At 40.5% G+C, this 17,739-nt stretch overlaps 1 long non-coding RNA gene across 1 annotated transcript in view; it reads left to right on the top strand.

The window, feature by feature from the left end:
• Positions 1–17,739, top strand: part of LOC109549123 (uncharacterized) — a 60,272-nt gene that overhangs the window by 33,109 nt on the left and 9,424 nt on the right. Inside the window, exon 8 of the long non-coding RNA XR_004526127.2 lies at positions 1,780–1,840. This is a non-coding gene — a long non-coding RNA (uncharacterized lncRNA). The remainder of the gene's footprint in view (positions 1–1,779; positions 1,841–17,739) is intronic.

Below are 17,739 nucleotides of genomic sequence, written 5' to 3'. Positions count from 1 at the left end.
ACCAAAACAAAACATCTTCCTGTGCAGAGAGGTAGTGAGGTAGTGAGGTAGTGAGGTAGTGCAGTGAGGTATCTGATGCTTCCATCCCACTAGAGTACATTTTCTAATTTACAATTCTTTTTGCTTGCCCTAGCCTCAAACTATTTCTGTTACCACTATTGCTTTGCTTCCTCATCACTTTGCAAATGATGCATTCTGTTCATGTTGCTTCTTTTTTTAGAGCTGCTTGTGCCTGAGAGGAAATGGAGCTACAAGTGTTTCCTTTCCATTCAAAACTAGCACTTTTTTGTAGTGGGGGAGGAAGCTGAGGACTTACAGCTTACTCTAGCAGTTTGAGACAGCACTGAGTTTTCCTATAAGCCTCTCTAGAAGTCCTTGTGTTATAAATTATTTACCAATTTTATCACACCCTCCAGGAAGCAAGCTGGGCAAATTCTCCTGATGCCAGATGGCTCGGCAGACTTTTCTGGTGTTGCTACTCTATTGCACATCTCTGCTGCTATTACCCCACACCCCAAATTACATCCAAAAATAAAGTGCATAAAAAGCTCATTATTTCACAGGTCCCTAGGCAAAATTTCCTTCTCTGTGGAGGAGGTAATTTGATCTTTCCCCAAACTGTGAATAGTGAGTCTTCCTCCAAGTAGTAGTTTAAAATAAAAATCATGTTGGGGAGTTGCATGAATTTGATAGTAAAAGATGACTTTTTGGGAAAATTGCCATGTTCATTATATAAATCGGAATTCTTTTCGTTGTAAGCGACAGACCATATTTGAACCAGCTTAGAGAGGGAAGGGCATCTATTGGCTCATATAACCAGAAAAGATAAGGGAAAGAATAATTCAAGGGCTTGACACCACCAATACAGTTTTCCCCTGTGCCTCTTGCTTCTGCTTTTCTCTGCAAGTTGAGGATATGGCAGGATTTGGGGGACACGTATTTCAGTTTTACCATAAAAGAGGGAAGAAAGAATGCAACCTGCGTGGGTGTACACACACAAACACACACATCAGTCACGTCCAGAAGATTCAGACTGCATGTTAGAGCAGTGGGGTGCAAGGGAACAGTTCTTCAAAAGGAAGGGGAGAGCACAGACATGGCCCCTGGGGGAATTGTTCTGAGCCAGGAACAGATTATTTTTATCTTGAGGCTTTATGTATTTCCAGGCATAAAGCCTCATATTCCCAAGAATACATTTATGCCATTTTGAGAAGCACAGACACATGTCATACAGTATTTTAGAGGGCCTCACATTCAAGTCCTGTGAAGAATTGTCTACTGAAGAACGGTCTGTTCTCTGATAAGACATTTAGATGGACGCTGAGAGCCTCAGGAACTTGTGCGAGACGACGATGAGGGAGTTAAAAATCCTTTTCAGAAAAAATTAACAGGAATGTTGGGTTATTGAAAGAAAGAAAAGGATAGAAGGAATAAAGTGAGAGAGAAGAACGAGTTGGCATGAGCCTGAGCATTGCATTAAAAATCCCTAGTAGTGAGAAGGCAAGGAATCTAAAAGTTAGGAGATGTAACATTAAATTTGAAGTTGTTTGTGTTGCTGTGGTGTAAATCCTCTGACCAAGACAGATTCAGTGTTCTACAAACGCATTTTCTTTTTTTCCTTGGTTCAAAACTAGACTACGTTTACCAGCCCCCTAGCAGTTAGGTGTAGCTATAGCACTAGTTCTAGTCAAGGAATGTGGGCGGAAGGGATGTGGGCCTCCTCCAGGCCTGGCAAATATAACTCCCACCTTATCCTCCATACCCTGCCCTCTCCTACAGGCCGGCTACAGAGGATCAGGTGGAGAACCCCAAGGACCCCAGAAGATGCTGGAGCCACTAGGTGAGTAGAACCTCAGCCTGTGAAGGACTGGATGGATCAGACTCCTTCCAATCTCCTTTGGACTGTGACATGAGTAAGGAATCATCCTTTTCCTCTTTTGCTCTTGTTGTTAACTTATTGCAGTTGGGACTGGTTTGTTATAGTGGTTAAGCGGACTTGTCCTGACTAACACAAGGTTCTTCTTCATCTCATCCCCTTTCAAATCTTTAAAAACAAGTCTACTATACATATGAATGTCCTATGAGAGTGAGGGCTCTGTGGTGCTCATAAAGGAGGCTGAGTTTCACATCTGGGTTAACATGGCATGGAACAGAAACCGCATTTACAGGAAAGTAATATGTTCCAGAGTCTAAACCCATCTACAGAAGCAGGGGTTCAGGGCCAGCCATGACCATGAGATCATAAAATCTTAAGGAATTTATAGAAGTATTGGAATGGACTTTGACTTCTACAGAGCATGGAATGAGGCAGGTTTTATGAAATTTTATCTAGATCTGAAGGGGATGACATGGATTATGTTGCTATTTTTAATGTGGGTCAAGATGCTATGAGTGAAAATAGTTTTTGACTAGTGTGTCAAGGACGGAGATTTTAAAACTCTTATGGCCACAAAACCCTGAATTAATACTTAAATCACTTGGATACTTACAGAATTATTTTACTCTGAGAAATCCCTAATAGACAGCTGAATGGGGTCTGTTTAACAAGCAGTGAAAAGAGCAGCCAGGATCTACTTCCCTGGTCCTCAACCTAAATTACATTATCCTCATTTTTCTCTCTCATAGCATGCTGCTGTTTTCCTTTAAGGCTTTAGTGAGATATTTATTATTGTATTTATTTGTACATGTGTTTCCTCCATTAGACTCTAAGCTCTATGAGGACCAAGTCTGTGTCTGTTTCATCCCTCAATGTATACCTACCCCTAGCACAGTGCCTGGCACATACTTCATGAATATTTGTTGGAATGAAATGAAATCTGTAGGAGTGGGAGCCTCAGATCCGCCACCAGTTGGCCTGAGAGAATTCACCTCCTAATTTAGTTTTAACAAATCAAATAGTTTTTAAACTATCTGATCATTTGAAAATACATTACTATCTTTCTTTATGTAAAGAACAAATGGCATTTATCACACATGAATGTGACATCAGTTCTCATACATGAATTTTACAATAGCAGCAGCTATGTAGAGTTATTATTACTGATAACATCTGCTTCTTGCTAGAAAACACACAAATCCTTTTACCATGTGTTATAGCCTAGGCTGAGTTTGAAACTAAGAGTGTCTCTTTCCCTTCAATCCAGGCAGCAACAATATTAAGTAAATAGCCTTCCTGGCTGAACCTCAGCTGACCTGCCTACTGGAACCTTTCTTATCAGAGTTTCAGGAATAATAACTGTTTTTTAAGAACACGCTATTGATAGAGCAGTACCTTTTTTTTCTGATTGCTTTGTGCAAGTCTGGCAATTCTTCTTCAAACAGTACAGCTTAGACTCATAATTATGCTTAAACTTCCATCTAATACCATCTTAGCAGGTTTTAATCATTTTGTACAAATTTATACCGGAGATATACTTACCTCTTTTCCTTTGTTTGCTTACAAGCTTATGGAGGCAGACTCAATAAATACTTGTCGATCTTTTTTCCTTCATTCTGAGAATGATTCCTTAGGATAATTATTGTTTCTTGGAATAGTAGAAAAAAATGAAGACTAAATTCTACATCAACTTCTCAATTTTATAGATGAAGCAACTAAAACCTAAAGTAACCAAGTTTACTTGCCTGACATCAGATAGCTAGTTAGCAGCAGATCACTTTCCCTCTGACTTGACTTCAATATTGTAACATGTTGATATTTCGCATGACAACAGCTTCACAAGCACAACCTCACTTACATACCAAATGATTACTTTGAGTTCATCGTGAAATTGCAAAGTAATTTACAACATACCATAGTAAATGGCGACACATCAGTCCCAGAGCAGAACTTTTAGTAATAGTAAACCTCTTGCAATTTCTCAAATATGTCACATGATTTTGTTAAGCCTCCATGCTACTATAAACGATTTTACTGCAGTCTGGATTCTCCTTTCCTGCCTGATGAACCCTTTTCATCCATCAACACCCAGTTCAAAGGTCACCTCTCTTTGTATCCTTTCTTGTCTCTTCAAACACTCTCTTCTCTGTATTGCCCTGGCTCTTTATTCTAAGTTTATACTCCAAGAAGCTGAACACCTTGAAACCAGGACCTTGTCTATATGCCTCTCCCAGCACCCAGCACTGGCTTTTATGCTTAATAGATAATTAATATCACTGAAGGAGTAAGTGAATGAATTAATAAGCAAATTGAATTAAATATCCTCTGCCAAAAATTATTCACTTCTTGGGAGGTACAGCAGAGAAGGAAAATTAAAGATGCTTTTTATATTCTGTCAGTGTGGTTCTTCTAGCTGCTAAATGACATCAGATATCTGTAGCATCCTCCACAGTGCTCACACAGACACTTAGTAAATGTTCTTTTGCTTTTCTTCCCCCATGTCCAGCCTCCGTTATGTACATGCAATTAATGTAGTGGAATGAAAATTGGAAGATCAATATTTAAAGTTTTGTCAAATATGGTGAGGAGGGAAATGAGCTCCTTTGTCCTTTGAATGACTGGGCTGTCTCAGAGCAGGTTGATATCCAACCACATTTGGAAGAATATCTTGTTGGTTTCTAACACAAAGAAGATGCAGATCTGTGTGGCTGGAATGACTAGGACTTAATTATGACGTGAGGCTTTATAAAATGCTCAACACATCGTTAGCCCTCAGTAAGTATCAGCTTATTAACTCCTCTCAATGAGTAGTGGCTTTATAGAGTCTAGCTGTGGGAAAGATTATAAAGCTTCTATGCTCAGAAGGGAAAAAAATGCCACGATCAATTAGCTGTTTCACCTTGGGTACGAGATAGGGAAATGGAACTTCTTGTCCTGGATCTAGAATATATTGCCTTAGACTTAAGCAAGCTTGGACTAACTTTCTGAATTCGTGAGGCTCACAGACTGAACAGAAGTGAACTTTTGGTGAATTTTATTAACATTGATAGAGGGACTTCCCTGGTGGTCCAGTGGGTAAGACTCGGCGCTCCCTATGCAGGGGGCCCGGGTTCAGTCCCTGGCCAAGGAACTAGATCCGCATGCATGCCGCAGCTAAGACCCGGCACAGGTTATTATTTATTATTTATTATTATTAAATAAATAAATAAATATATTTTTAAAAATACAATTAAAAAAATTGGTAGAATGACCAAATGTCATTGTTGATAGCTGCACTGTGCAATACAGGAGCCACCAGCCACATGTGGCGATTTAAATGTAAATGTAAATTAATTAAAATTAAATGAAATTTAAAATACAGTTCCTCACATTTCAAGTACTCAATAGCCACATGTGCCTACTGGCTACCATACCTGACAGCAGACCTAGAACATTCTCATCATCTCAGAAAACTCTGTTGGACAGAGCTGCTCTCTAGGATGCCTTAGGAAATTGTGTCAATGCTTAAAGTAAATAAACTTAGATGTAACCCACAGTACCAATAGTTTATAACACATTTGCTTGGTTAGTGTGCACACTTTTTTTTTTTTTTGGCCATGCCGGACGGCTTATGGGATCTTAGTTCCCCTACCAGGGATCCAACCGGGGCCCCCCCAGTGAAAGAGCCAAGTCCTAACCACTGGACTGCCGGGGAATTCCTGAGTGTGCACACTTTTTTAGTCCTTGAGGAATAATGGGCTGAGCTGTCCCCACTGGCCAGTTGATATTCAAAGTGGGCTCGATGGTTGATAATACTATAGCTGGTTTCATTTTGTGGGTGAATAGAGCACAGAAGGGTAAAATCAAAAGATTAAATCTTTTATCTTTTTGCAAGTGATAAAAAGTAGTCATTTTAGTTAGGGTTTTTTTTTTTTTTTTTTGCGATATGCGGGCCTCTCACTGTTGTGGCCTCTCCCATTGCGGGGCACAGGCTCGGGACGCGCAGGCTCAGCAGCCATGGCTCACGGGCCCAGCCGCTCTGCGGCATGTGGGATCCTCCCGGACCGGGGCACGAACCCGTGTCCCCTGCATCGGCAGGCGGACTCTCAACCACTGCACCACCAGGGAAGCCCTTAGTTAGGGTTTTTGAGGCTGAGTAGGTGTTGGGTTTGAAGGCTAGTCACTAGCACATAAGCAATATGACTATTGAGGAATGATACCACTTTAAGCAAATCACCCCAAATGTCTCACAATCAGATAATCATACTTTAGAGGGAGTTTTCTAAAGAGTGGGCAGTCTCTCCTTTACCTCAAAGTGAACTAGCTGGAACCATTTAACCTCTCTTTCTTTTATAATGTGTGTACAAATGAATGAGGCTGATAAGCAAATATTTGCTGAGCTCTTTCTATGTGCCCAGCTACATGAAAATACCAAGAATTTTTTTTAAAAACTGTAACTATATGTCTTGCAAGAGTAGTCTTTCATCCAAATTTCAGTAATTAAAAAACAATTATGTTCAGCCTATTCTACTTATTAAGATTTAAAATAATGATAGTAACAAGTAATTTTGGTGAGCACTCATTTCGTGCTAGGGACTTTACAGGCACTCACTTAACCCTGACAACAGCCCTGTAAGGTACTATTACCCTTCTTTTATAAATATGGCAATGACATTCAGGAGAGTCAACTTTCTTCCCAAGATCACTGCTACTCAGGGGAGAGCTGGCATTTGAGTCCAGATATGTTTAACTCCAGAGCCTAGACCTTTTACTACTGTTGCATATTGTCTTTCCTACACTTTAGATAATTTGCAGAAACTAGGTCTAAGAACAAAAAGCCTTCTAGCTAATTCTCAGTTAATCAGAAAAGTAAACCAGCCCTTTCTCCCGTGAAGTTTGCTCCTTGGCTTTGCTTTATGTTACAGATCCACTCTCACTTTGATCTTCAGCTCATCTCCCTTGGCTGAGGGCACACTGGCATATCTACCGTATACTTTAGTACATATGCAGCATACTTCAGAGTAATGAAGATAGAGTGGCCAGATTTAGGAGGAAAAAAAAGATGCCTAGATAAACAACAAATAGATTTTAGGATAAATATGTCTCATTCGATATTTGTGTTTTATATGGCAACCCTAACTGAAGATACCACTGGTTCCATACCAAAGGGATCAGTTGTCCTACCATGTGATTTACAAGAAACTTTAACAGGAGTGTGGTAAATTAAAGATGGCCACGAATTCTTTGCCACGCCTCCAACTGAGAAAATCAGTTTATTCCCCTTCTTTTGAATCCTGGCTGGCCTTAGGGACGTTCTTGACAAGTAGAATGTAGCAAAAGTGACATTCTGTGATTTCTGAGGCTAAGACACAAGAAGCCTTGCGGCTGCCACCCAGGTCCCTTTGGACCCTCTAGAAGCCCTGAGAAGGGTAGTAAGAAATCTGACTACCCTAAGACCACCATGTTGGAGAGGACACATGTAGGAGCCCTGGTTGACTGTCCCTGAGCTCAGCTTTCTAGCCAGTCCTGCTGAGATAGCAGACATGTATGCAAAGCCATCCTGGGCCCTCCAGACCAGCCTACCCCACAGCTGAATGTTCAGTGACTCAGTTGACACTATGTGGTGGAGGAGAAACACCTAGCCCTGCCCAAATTTCTGACCCACTCAGTCATAAACTATAAAAAAGGTGGTTATTTTCAGCCACTAAAGTTTGGGGTCCTTTGTGACATAGCAGTAGATAACCAGAACAGAAGAAAACAAAACTATTTTATTATTTAATACTTTAATAATTAATTGTACAGAATATCAGGAATAGGGTGTTTTCTCACATAATAAATATAATCTCACTTAAACCAATACCAAGATCATACTTAATGGTGAAGCAAAAATGATGTATTCAGTAACATCAAAAATACAAGAATGATTACTCTCAAACTTATCATTTAGGTTTACTGGAATTTTAGGTATATTTCAATGAGCAATAGTAACACAAAACTCATTTATTCTTTTGGGTATCTGATACCTCTAGTGGCCCGGCCTGACATCCTCTCAGCCCACCCTTTCCTCCAGCCACTTCTGGGAAACCTGCTTCTTGCAGGTGTAACCTGCCAGCACCTTCCTTCAGCTGCCCCTCATCCCTCTAGCTCTTCTGCCCTGGGGCTTCTCTGATACTCTGACATCCAGGAGGATGCCTTCCCAGAACCTGCTTAGCGCCCAGGTGTACACCTGGGACCTGAGGGCTTGGCCATGAGACTTGTACAGTGTCACAGACTCTGTGCTCAGAAGGGTCCCAGGCTTGGTTTAAGGCTCTGCTATCATTATCTTGAATTTTTTACTACTTTTTGAACAAGGATCTATAAATTCATTTTGTACTGGGCCTCATGAATTTTATAGCTGGTCCTGCATGCGCCCATGGAAATGAGAGCCCTTGACCAGAGCTGCAACAGAATCTGGTAGGTAGATACCCCCTTCCTCTGTCCCTTGAATGGACAGTTCTGAGACACATTCTAGAAGGCCGCACAGAAGGTGCGTGTCACCACGATCCCCCATCTTTGAGTGACCACTTCCCCAGCCCCCAATCTTTATTCTTTTATAAGTTATTTTTTAAGTAATTTAATATTTTATTTATTTATTTATTTTTGGCTGCGTGGGGTCTTCGTTGCTGTGCGCAGGCTTTCTCTAGTTGCGGCGAGCAGGGGCTACTCTTTGTTGTGGTGCATGGGCTTCTCATTGCGGTGGCTTCTCTTGTTGCAGAACACAGGCTATAAGCACGTGGGCTTCAGTAGTTGTGGCGCAGGGGCTTAGTTGCTCCATGGCATGTGAGATCTTCCGGGACCAGGGCTCGAACCCATGTCCCCTGCATTGGCAGGCAGATTCTTAACCACTGCCCCACCAGGGAAGTCCCCCAACCCCCAACCTTACATGAGATTACTTCCCCAAATGCACGCAAGCCCTGGTAGCAGACACCATTTTCTAGGAATAACTCAAGCTAAAGCAGTGTTTTTCAAGTGCCTTCTACGCCATGGTTCTGAATTCCAGGGATTCAGACGTAATCAGAACAAAATTTCCTGCCACCATAAAGTTTACAATCCAGGTGGCAAACACATGATAAGTTAGTGAACAAATAAACAAGATCATTACAGATTGTGATAAGTGCCTTGAAGAACACAAACAAGTTGCTCTGAGAGCAGGAAGGGTGGGGACCTGGGTATTGGATATGAGGCCTGAATCATAAGAAGGTGAACATATGCCAAGGGCTGGAGAAAAATAATGTTCCAGGGGAAAGGTGTAGCAAGTCCAAAGGACCTGAGGTGAAAATGCCTTTGGTGTGCTCTAGAGTCAGAAAGAAGGCAGAGTGCTAGGAACCCAGAGAACAAGGAAAAGAGAGGTGGTACTAGATGCTATTGGAGATAGAAAGGGATTAATCACACGGGACCATGTTAAGGAGTTTGTATTTCATTCTAAGTCCTATGGGGACTGAAAGGTTTTTAACAAGGGAGTGCATTCTGATTTTGATTATTAAAAATATGACCCTGAGAGGAGAATGGATTGGAGGGGAACCATTTAGAAAGTTATTTCAGGAGTCAGTTTGAGAGTTGGTGGCTCAGAGGAAGGTGGGAGCAGGGAAGATGGAGAGAAGGGAGGAATTGCATCAGGGCAGGTGCACTAAGGGCTCTTACAGCTGATCCAAGGTCTGATCTCTGGCCAAAGATGAACAGGCTCCTAGTAGAGCAAGAAGCGTGTCAGCAACTTCGCTCCTGGGTGCAGAGGGTGCAGCTACTGCCATATCCTCACCTCACCTTCAGGCAGAAGGAAAGGAAACAAGGAAGGTGGCAGATCGATGACAACAGTAGATCAGGAGCCAGCCCTCAGGCTACGGAAACTGTGCTACCTGGAGCCCCAAGGCGTTCTCTGCCTATTCTCAGATTAGCAGACAAGCACCATCCCTGCTCCTCTCCCCCACCCCCAACTCATTCTCAGCAAATTTGCCATAGGCGTGGAGAGAACAGGGAAGAAAAGTTTGCTTTAGACATTGCATTTTCCACACATTTTCAGCAATTGACAATATCCATGAAACAGAAAAAGATACAATGATTTCAAAAAGATTAATGTTATTTCCAGATGGTCTGATTATGTACTAAGAAAATCCAACTGACTCAACCGTAAGTCTTTGGAATTCCTAAGAAACTTCCTCAGAGTGGTCAAATACAAAACATCCAGAAATCTGTAAATGTCCCATACCAGCAATAAGTTAGGTAGTATAGTGGGAAAAACCAGCCCACTTATAATACAAAAATATGTTTAAAAACTGTAGAAATAATCCTAGCAAGAAATGTATAGGCCTACATGAAAACAACCACAAAAACTGTAGACCTGTGAAACTTTAAAAATAAAATTGTTATAAATGAAGAAATAATCCATGTTCCTAAAACAGGTTTAATTTATAAGTTAAATCTGGGTGTAATTTAAAAGATTTTTCATGCATGGGAACTTTACAACATGATATTAAAATAATCATAAACTGAAAGAATAAGAATTCAAGAATTTCTAAGAAATTTTTGAAAGACGAAAGCTATCAGGTATTAAAACATATTATGAAGCTAGAATACTTAAAACACTGTTTTATTGATGCAAAAATGGAACCTTTTAGTGAAACTCAAAACAGACCTTAGAATATAAAAAATTCAATTTATAAATGATAAATTACGCATTACAAACTAATATGGGCAAAGGGTTGGATTTCTAAGCATAAAAGCAATAGAAAAAGAAGTCAAAGACAACATCAAATTTGACCACATAGAAATTTAAGCTTTTATATAACAAAAAAAAAATCATAAACAGAGATTAAAAGCCAATCACAAACTGTGAAAAATATTTGCTGTATAGTGACATGCACGAGGTAAATATCCTTACTATGGAAAAGTCTCCAACAAATCTATAACAAGAAAACTTCAACCCCAATTGAGAGTAGTCAATGGACATGAATAGTAACTCACAAACATACACATTGGCCAGTAAGCATAAAACAAGTTTATCATCACTAGTAATCAAAGAATGAAATTTAATGCAACAAGATAGTTTTTCACATATCAAATTGGAAGAGAATTTTATTAATGATAATACACAAGCATTTATTGAGTATTTACTGTGTGTTAGGCACTCTTCTGAGTATTTACTTGTAATACATCATTTAAACTTCATAATTAATCTACAAAGTAGGCAGTATTGCTATGCCCACTTAATAGAAGAGAAACCAAGACACAGAGCAGCTAAGCAACTCTTCCCAGTCCACAGAGCTAGGATGTGGTCGAGTCGAGATTCAATTTTAGACAGTTTGATTCAGGAGCCTGATCCCAGTGCTAAGCTATGAGGCAAGAGTTAGTGTTGAGAGGAAGTGGTGAAACAAACATTCTTCTGTGCTGCAGGTGTTGGAATAAATTGGAAATGCCTCTTTGAAAAGCAATTTGATCTAAGTATCAAGGTTCTTAAAAGGATTTGTAGTCTTTGATCCAATAACTTCATGTCCAAGATTCAATTCTGAGGATGTTAGAGATAAAAATGGAGACTCACATGAAGAATATTTATTATAGAATTATTTATAAACCTGAAAAATATAGATACAAACCTAAGTGTTCAACAACAGGAAAGCATTTACTAAAATAAACACGCATTTTAAAATATATTTAATGACATGAGGAAATATAATAATATATACTACCATATGAAAAAAGCAAGATATAACATAATATGTATATAGAGTGGTCTAAGTATTTTAATACAGAACAGAAAGACTTGAGCAAACACATCAAGGTGTTCACAGTGGCTATCGCAGAAGTAGAATTACAGGTGAACTTGATTTCCTTTTAATACTCTTCTGTGCCTTCTAAATTTTCTACAAAGAAATCTGTAAGATTTTTTTTTTCTCTTGTAATCAGGGAAAAGCCAGTGAACATTAGATTATGTTTTAACAGAATTATTTGGAACATTGTGAATGACTTTTACTCCTTTCAGGAGATAAACTGCATATCCTGAGATATTCCCCAATCTTATCCACTCAAACCTAAGAGCAGTAGCAGAGGCCATTGATCATTTTTGTCAAAAGCAGAGCTTCAGAGAGAAAAGGGCCACAACTCTGTCCTCCTGGAGACAGAAGAGAGAGGCCTGGGAACCACCTGGACTGCCCAAGCTGTGAGCAAAGCATGCTCACAAATTTATAGCATTAGTAGGAGAAAACAAAATACATCAGCTTACCTTCTTAAAACAATTTCCTTTGACAAGCACAGCCAAGGTCTGGATAAGAAATGTCCATACTCTCTGGCTGTTTTACTTTTACAGCACCCTACCAAGGTTGATGCCAGAAGACATGAACTCAGCTCTAAATTTCTCAGCTGCATGACTATGGGCCAATCATTTTATTAGTCTCTCTGAATCTTAATATTGTCATTTCCCAAAAAGGAATAATAAAAGTATAGGACCAGTCAGCTCAAATGCCTTCAAATGTGTAGGAGTCATTTGGAAATGAAAATACCCTAGATAAATGAAGATTATTATTATAATTAGACTTTTCTCCCTGCCTGGAAAGGCTCTCATTGTCATTGGTGGAACAGGTTACCTATCGTCAAAGAAAGGACAGAAGCTGCATTGAACTCCACGGGTGCTGGATGCTGACCCTATTTCTTTAGACCTCGATCTCTGAAGTCCCAAATGGCCCCCTCTCAACCCCCACAGGCCCTCAGGAATGTGAGAGAATATGAGCTCCATTACTAAGCTACAGCTTGGCCACCTCTGCCCAGTTTCAAAAGTGCTTCCTTCATGTGACCTCAATAGACTTTTAATGTAAACAGACATTTCCTTTGAACCTCATAGGACGATATTTGCTGTTAGTCATATGTTTGTCTTAATGGGGTGAATAACAGTTTGTAAATATCCAAAGTCTTGCCCTAAAAACATTATTAAGCACTTTTCCTGAAGGTAATTAGTATAGAGAAAAATGCAAATAATTACATGGAGGCTATGTATGTTTTTTTAACCAAAGGCTTTCGTCTCATTAACTCTGGGTCAAGCAGACATGAGCAGCTCTGGTCCACAACGAAGCAAGAATTCTTAAAGCATTCTCCAAAGTTCTTCTCCTAGCAAATTCAGTGGGCCTCTGAAAGTTAATCCAAAAATTGGGAAACTTAAGCTAATAATTAAAAGAGTATATGCCTAAGATTTTAGAGTCAAAGTCTCTGCAAGGTTCTATGCAAACTGTGGAAAGTCTGTAGATTTCAATTTCTCCAACTGTAAAACTAAGACCAAATGACTCCTAAGGTAACTTCTAGCTGAAGAGTCCATGACCATAATTGTCAAGGTCCATTTAGTTCTTGGCCTAAATTCCCATGCTGAGTCTCTCTCCCTCGACCAAGTACAAATGAAAGTCATAGTTTCTCCACTTCTCCCTGAGTACCTTCGGGGAGGACCATGCTTAGGGCTCAAAGAGGTTCCTGCCCTGAGGCCTGCTCTTTAGAGAGACTCTTTAGAGAGCTCTTCTCTGGTTTGCCTTTCTTCCACACAGATCAGGGACTCTTCAGGGCCAAGGGGTGTGCCAACAGGAGCCTGCCTCACACTCCCTATATTAGTCAGCTCCAACTGTCATAACAAAATACCACAGACTGGGGGCTTAAATAATAGAAATTTATTTTCTCACATTATAGGGGCTAGAAGTCTGAGATCAGTCAGCCAGCAAGGATGATTTCTGATGAGGACTCTTTCTGGCTTGTATGACCACCTTCTCCATGTGGCATTTCCTCAGTTTGTGCACACAAAGAGAGAGGGGGAGAAAGCAAGCTCACTGGTGTACCTTCTCATAAGAACACTAATCCTCTTGGATCAGGGCCCCACCCTTATGACTACATTTAACCTTGATTACTTCCTCAGAGGCCTTATCTCCAAATACAGCCATACCGGGAGTCAGGACTTCAGTATATAAATTCTGGGGGGACACAAACATTTAGTGTACAACATCCCCCTCTAGAATGAGTTCCTAGTACCCAAGCCTCTGGAATTTTCTGCCCAAAGAGCCCAGGCTCTTTAGAGAATATCCACCTGGGACTTCCCTAGAGATTGCCAGGTACCACACTTCTACCACTGAGTTGTGTATGGAGTGGAGGCCACGGGGGTGGGGGTACACCTTGAACATTGAGACTGGCTTCAGGAAGAAGCTCAGGGCCAGGGGCTGGACCCTGGCTTGATCTTGACCTCCAACTTCTGGCATGGAACTCTGAGAAGTCTACATTCCAACCTGAACTTCCAGGCGGTTATGAAGAAATATTTGTCAAGATAGGAGGATTTTTAAAATGTTTTATTTAACAGCTTTTTAGCTTGATCTATAACTTTTTTCCATTTTTATTGTGATATAATTGACACATAACATTGTATAAGTTTAAGGTGTACAACCTAATGATTTGATATATGTATATATTGTGAAATGATTAACACAATAAGTTTAGTTAATATCCATCACCTCATATACTTACAATTTTTTTTCTTATGATAAGAACTTTACTATCGACTCTCTTAACAACTTCCAAAAATATAATACAGTATTGTTAACTATAGTCACCATGCTATACACTACATCCCCAGAACTTATTTATTTATTTATTACTGAGGTATAATTGACTTGATCTATAACTTTTAAGCATTTAAAATATGGTAGGCGGGCCTCATTAACACTCTGTCTGATGCCCCACAAATGTGAGGAACAAATGTATTGGCAGGTTGTCCCAGTTTCCTCTGGGCTCCCTTTCACCTCCATCTCTGATAAATAAGCCAGTCTTAGGTAAGGAAGTTGAGAGAAATATTAGTCTGATTCTACCTGATCTTGACCCATCCCTACTATATCCTGAAAAGAATTCTATGTCATGATTCCTGTATCACAGGACTAATACTTAATCCAGGTTTGCTATATGCTAATTACTGTTGTAAACCTTTTACATTTATTAATTCATTTGATCCTTCCAGCAACCTGTGAAATAACATTACTTCTATTCCTATTTTATAAATAAGGAAATAGAAACATATCCAAGGTCATCCAGCTAGTAAGTGGCAGATCTAGGATTTGAACCAAACAGTTTGGCCTTCAAATCCTGCTCTTAACCATTATGCTGTAAACCACTCAAATAAGAGGTAATATTTACTGAGCACTCCCTGTGTACCAGACACTGTGCTATTGCTAATACTAGCAGGTTGGTACTGTTATTTCCCCATTTTATAGGTGGGGAAACTGTCCTGTAGAAAGTACACTTTCCACCCCTAACAAGCCACGTTGGTAGATTTGAATTTGGGTAATCTGATTCCAAGCACATGGTCTTAGCTAGACCAATTCTGCTTGCTCGATGTCCTTCCTTGAAGGAGAACACACAGGTGGCCGGGGGAGCCTGGCTGTACCATTGGGTCAGATTGTGACAGTTACCACAGAGGAAATTCATCTATGCTTAATGAAGAAATAGGCTGTTTTGAGTAATACAGTAATTTGAGGAAGTTAAATGGATTAAGATTACAGGCCATGTTCCCCATTGGGAAATATACTTGCATTTTTAGTTCCTGTGGCTTGATATGAAATCTCAGAGTGAATCATTACATTCTGACTTTAAATGTGTCTTCAGTCCCAGTAAGCGTGATCTATTCTTCAGGAATTTAAGAGCTATTTGAAGCAGGTGAGCTCTAAAGCAGCCTAACCCTTAGACCTGGTTCAGTCTAATCCAACATGATCTGAGGTCTTTGATAATATAATAAATTCCTCCATGAGAAAGAAATCTGACCCTGCATGAAAGTTTGTCAGCTGGAAGGCTTTTCTAATGACAGCACAGTTTTCCTGCTTTAGGGCATTGCTCAAGTCCTCACTGATATGATCGAAAGCTGGAAACATGATAATATGAAGCATGCATGAAAACACACATCTTCTCACCTCCAAAGATTCATATCTAGAGGTTCTCTCAGAGCTAATGGGATCACTGAGGGACAAAAGGGATCAGAAGATATCACTCTTCAGCCCCAACTGTGATGACCACAGCTCTCTAGCGTTACCAAATCAACATTATTGTTGTAGTCAAGGACCCAATGGATTCCCAGGGACAGGTCTTGGCTGAGGGTAGCTTTGAGTATTTTCAGTCCTTTTGTCTAGTGCAGGGCTTTGTTTGCTGATCTTCATTGTCTTTGAAAATATTGTTTGATTACAGGAAAGGGCCTACCTTGTGTAGGTTAAAATATAAACTCATAGTCAATACAAAAAGAGATTTAGCTCAAGGGGAGGAGATGTCTGCCTACGCAGTGTGATTTCTTGGGAAAGAGCCAATATCTCAAAACAAAAAACATGTACCTCCTCTGTCCTTACCCCAGAGTCCTTCAGAGTTAGTGTCTAAGATTTCTATAGCCACACTTTAAGTTCTTTATCCAAACAAAGCCTTATCTATATTCACATTTATAACTAGAATCTTCTCTCTATCAGAAAGGACAGGTACCTAACTCAATAATATTCAAATTACAAATTCAGAATACCATAGATTAGGTTAGGACAGTGGATCTCAAGTTTTACTATGCAACAGAATCACCTGGAGTGTTTTTTAAAACATAGATTTCTGGACCTCACCCAGAGGGTTTCCAATTTAGTAGGTTTGGAGTTAGGCCCAAAAATGCACATTTCCAATAAGTTCCCAGGTGATCCCAGTGCTGCTAGTGTGTGAACCATAGTCTAAGAATCACTGGACTGGGGCTTCCCTGGTGGCGCAGTCGTTGAGAATCCACCTGCCAATGCAGGGGACACGGGTTCGATCCCTGGTCTGGGAAGATCCCACATGCCACGGAGCAGCTAAGCCCATGCGCCACAACTACTGAGCCCGCGTGCCGCAACTATTGAAGCCCGCACACCTAGAGACCGTGCTCCACAATGAGAGAAGCCACAGAAATGAGAAGCCTGCTCACCACAACAAAGAGTAGCCCCACTCTCCCCAACTAGAGAAAACCTGCGTGCAGCAACAAAGACCCAACGCAGCCAAAAATAAATAAGTAAAATAAATAAATTTATTAAAAAAAGAATCACTGGACTGATGGTTCTCAAGCTTTTGTCGTCAACACTCACACACCTGGAAGTAGGACACTGAGGATAGGACACTCTCCTGTCAGCCACAGGGGATTACCAGAGCAGTGATCCTGGCTGCACATAAAAAGCCCATTGGAGCTTTCAAAAAATATTGGTCAGGATTGTACCTCAGACCAAGGAACTCAGAACACCTGGAGGTGGGTCCCAGGCCTGGGAATTTTGTTTTTAATTCCCCAGGTAATTTTAATGTGCAGCCAGGGTTGAGAACCTTTGCTAGTATGAGATCCTCTTGGGAGGGTCAGAGGCAGAGATGCACGCTTTAACACCCTTCCCCTAGGTGTTTTTAATACATCTCAATAGGGTAATATGCCTTCTGCCCATTTTGTATCCAGGTTGAAAATCACCAGATAACAATGTGCAAAAGGTAAGAGGTGAACATGTGTATGGTCAGGCCACTCAAGAAGTTCTCTTGCTGTTTGTACATCCCCTGCTCAACCAGTCCCTGCTTCACCTACACCCTCCTCACGTGAACGTGCTTGTCCCTTGCCTTAGCTAGTGACTGTTCTAATCCTTAGGCCAGAATGGCTCTACCTGTTAGTTTATTAAAGGGAAACATCTGCCATCATGATGGTCATTAACCTGAGGGGCTGGGAAGGATATGGCCCAACTGCTTGTTTTCCTGGTAACTGAGTCAACCTGAGGTCAATTTCCCCTATAAATGGTAGCCTCCTTCTCCCCGAGTAGTGAAGGTTGTTGCCATGTCCTGCTGCTGTCTGTCGTACACAGTGGACAGCAGACAGCAAG

The sequence above is a fragment of the Tursiops truncatus genome, chromosome 3 (assembly GCF_011762595.2).
Source record: "Tursiops truncatus isolate mTurTru1 chromosome 3, mTurTru1.mat.Y, whole genome shotgun sequence".
In the NCBI taxonomy this organism is placed as follows: Eukaryota; Metazoa; Chordata; class Mammalia; order Artiodactyla; family Delphinidae; genus Tursiops; species Tursiops truncatus.
Note: the sequence above shows the minus strand (reverse complement) of the source record. Positions and strands in the feature narration are given on the sequence as shown.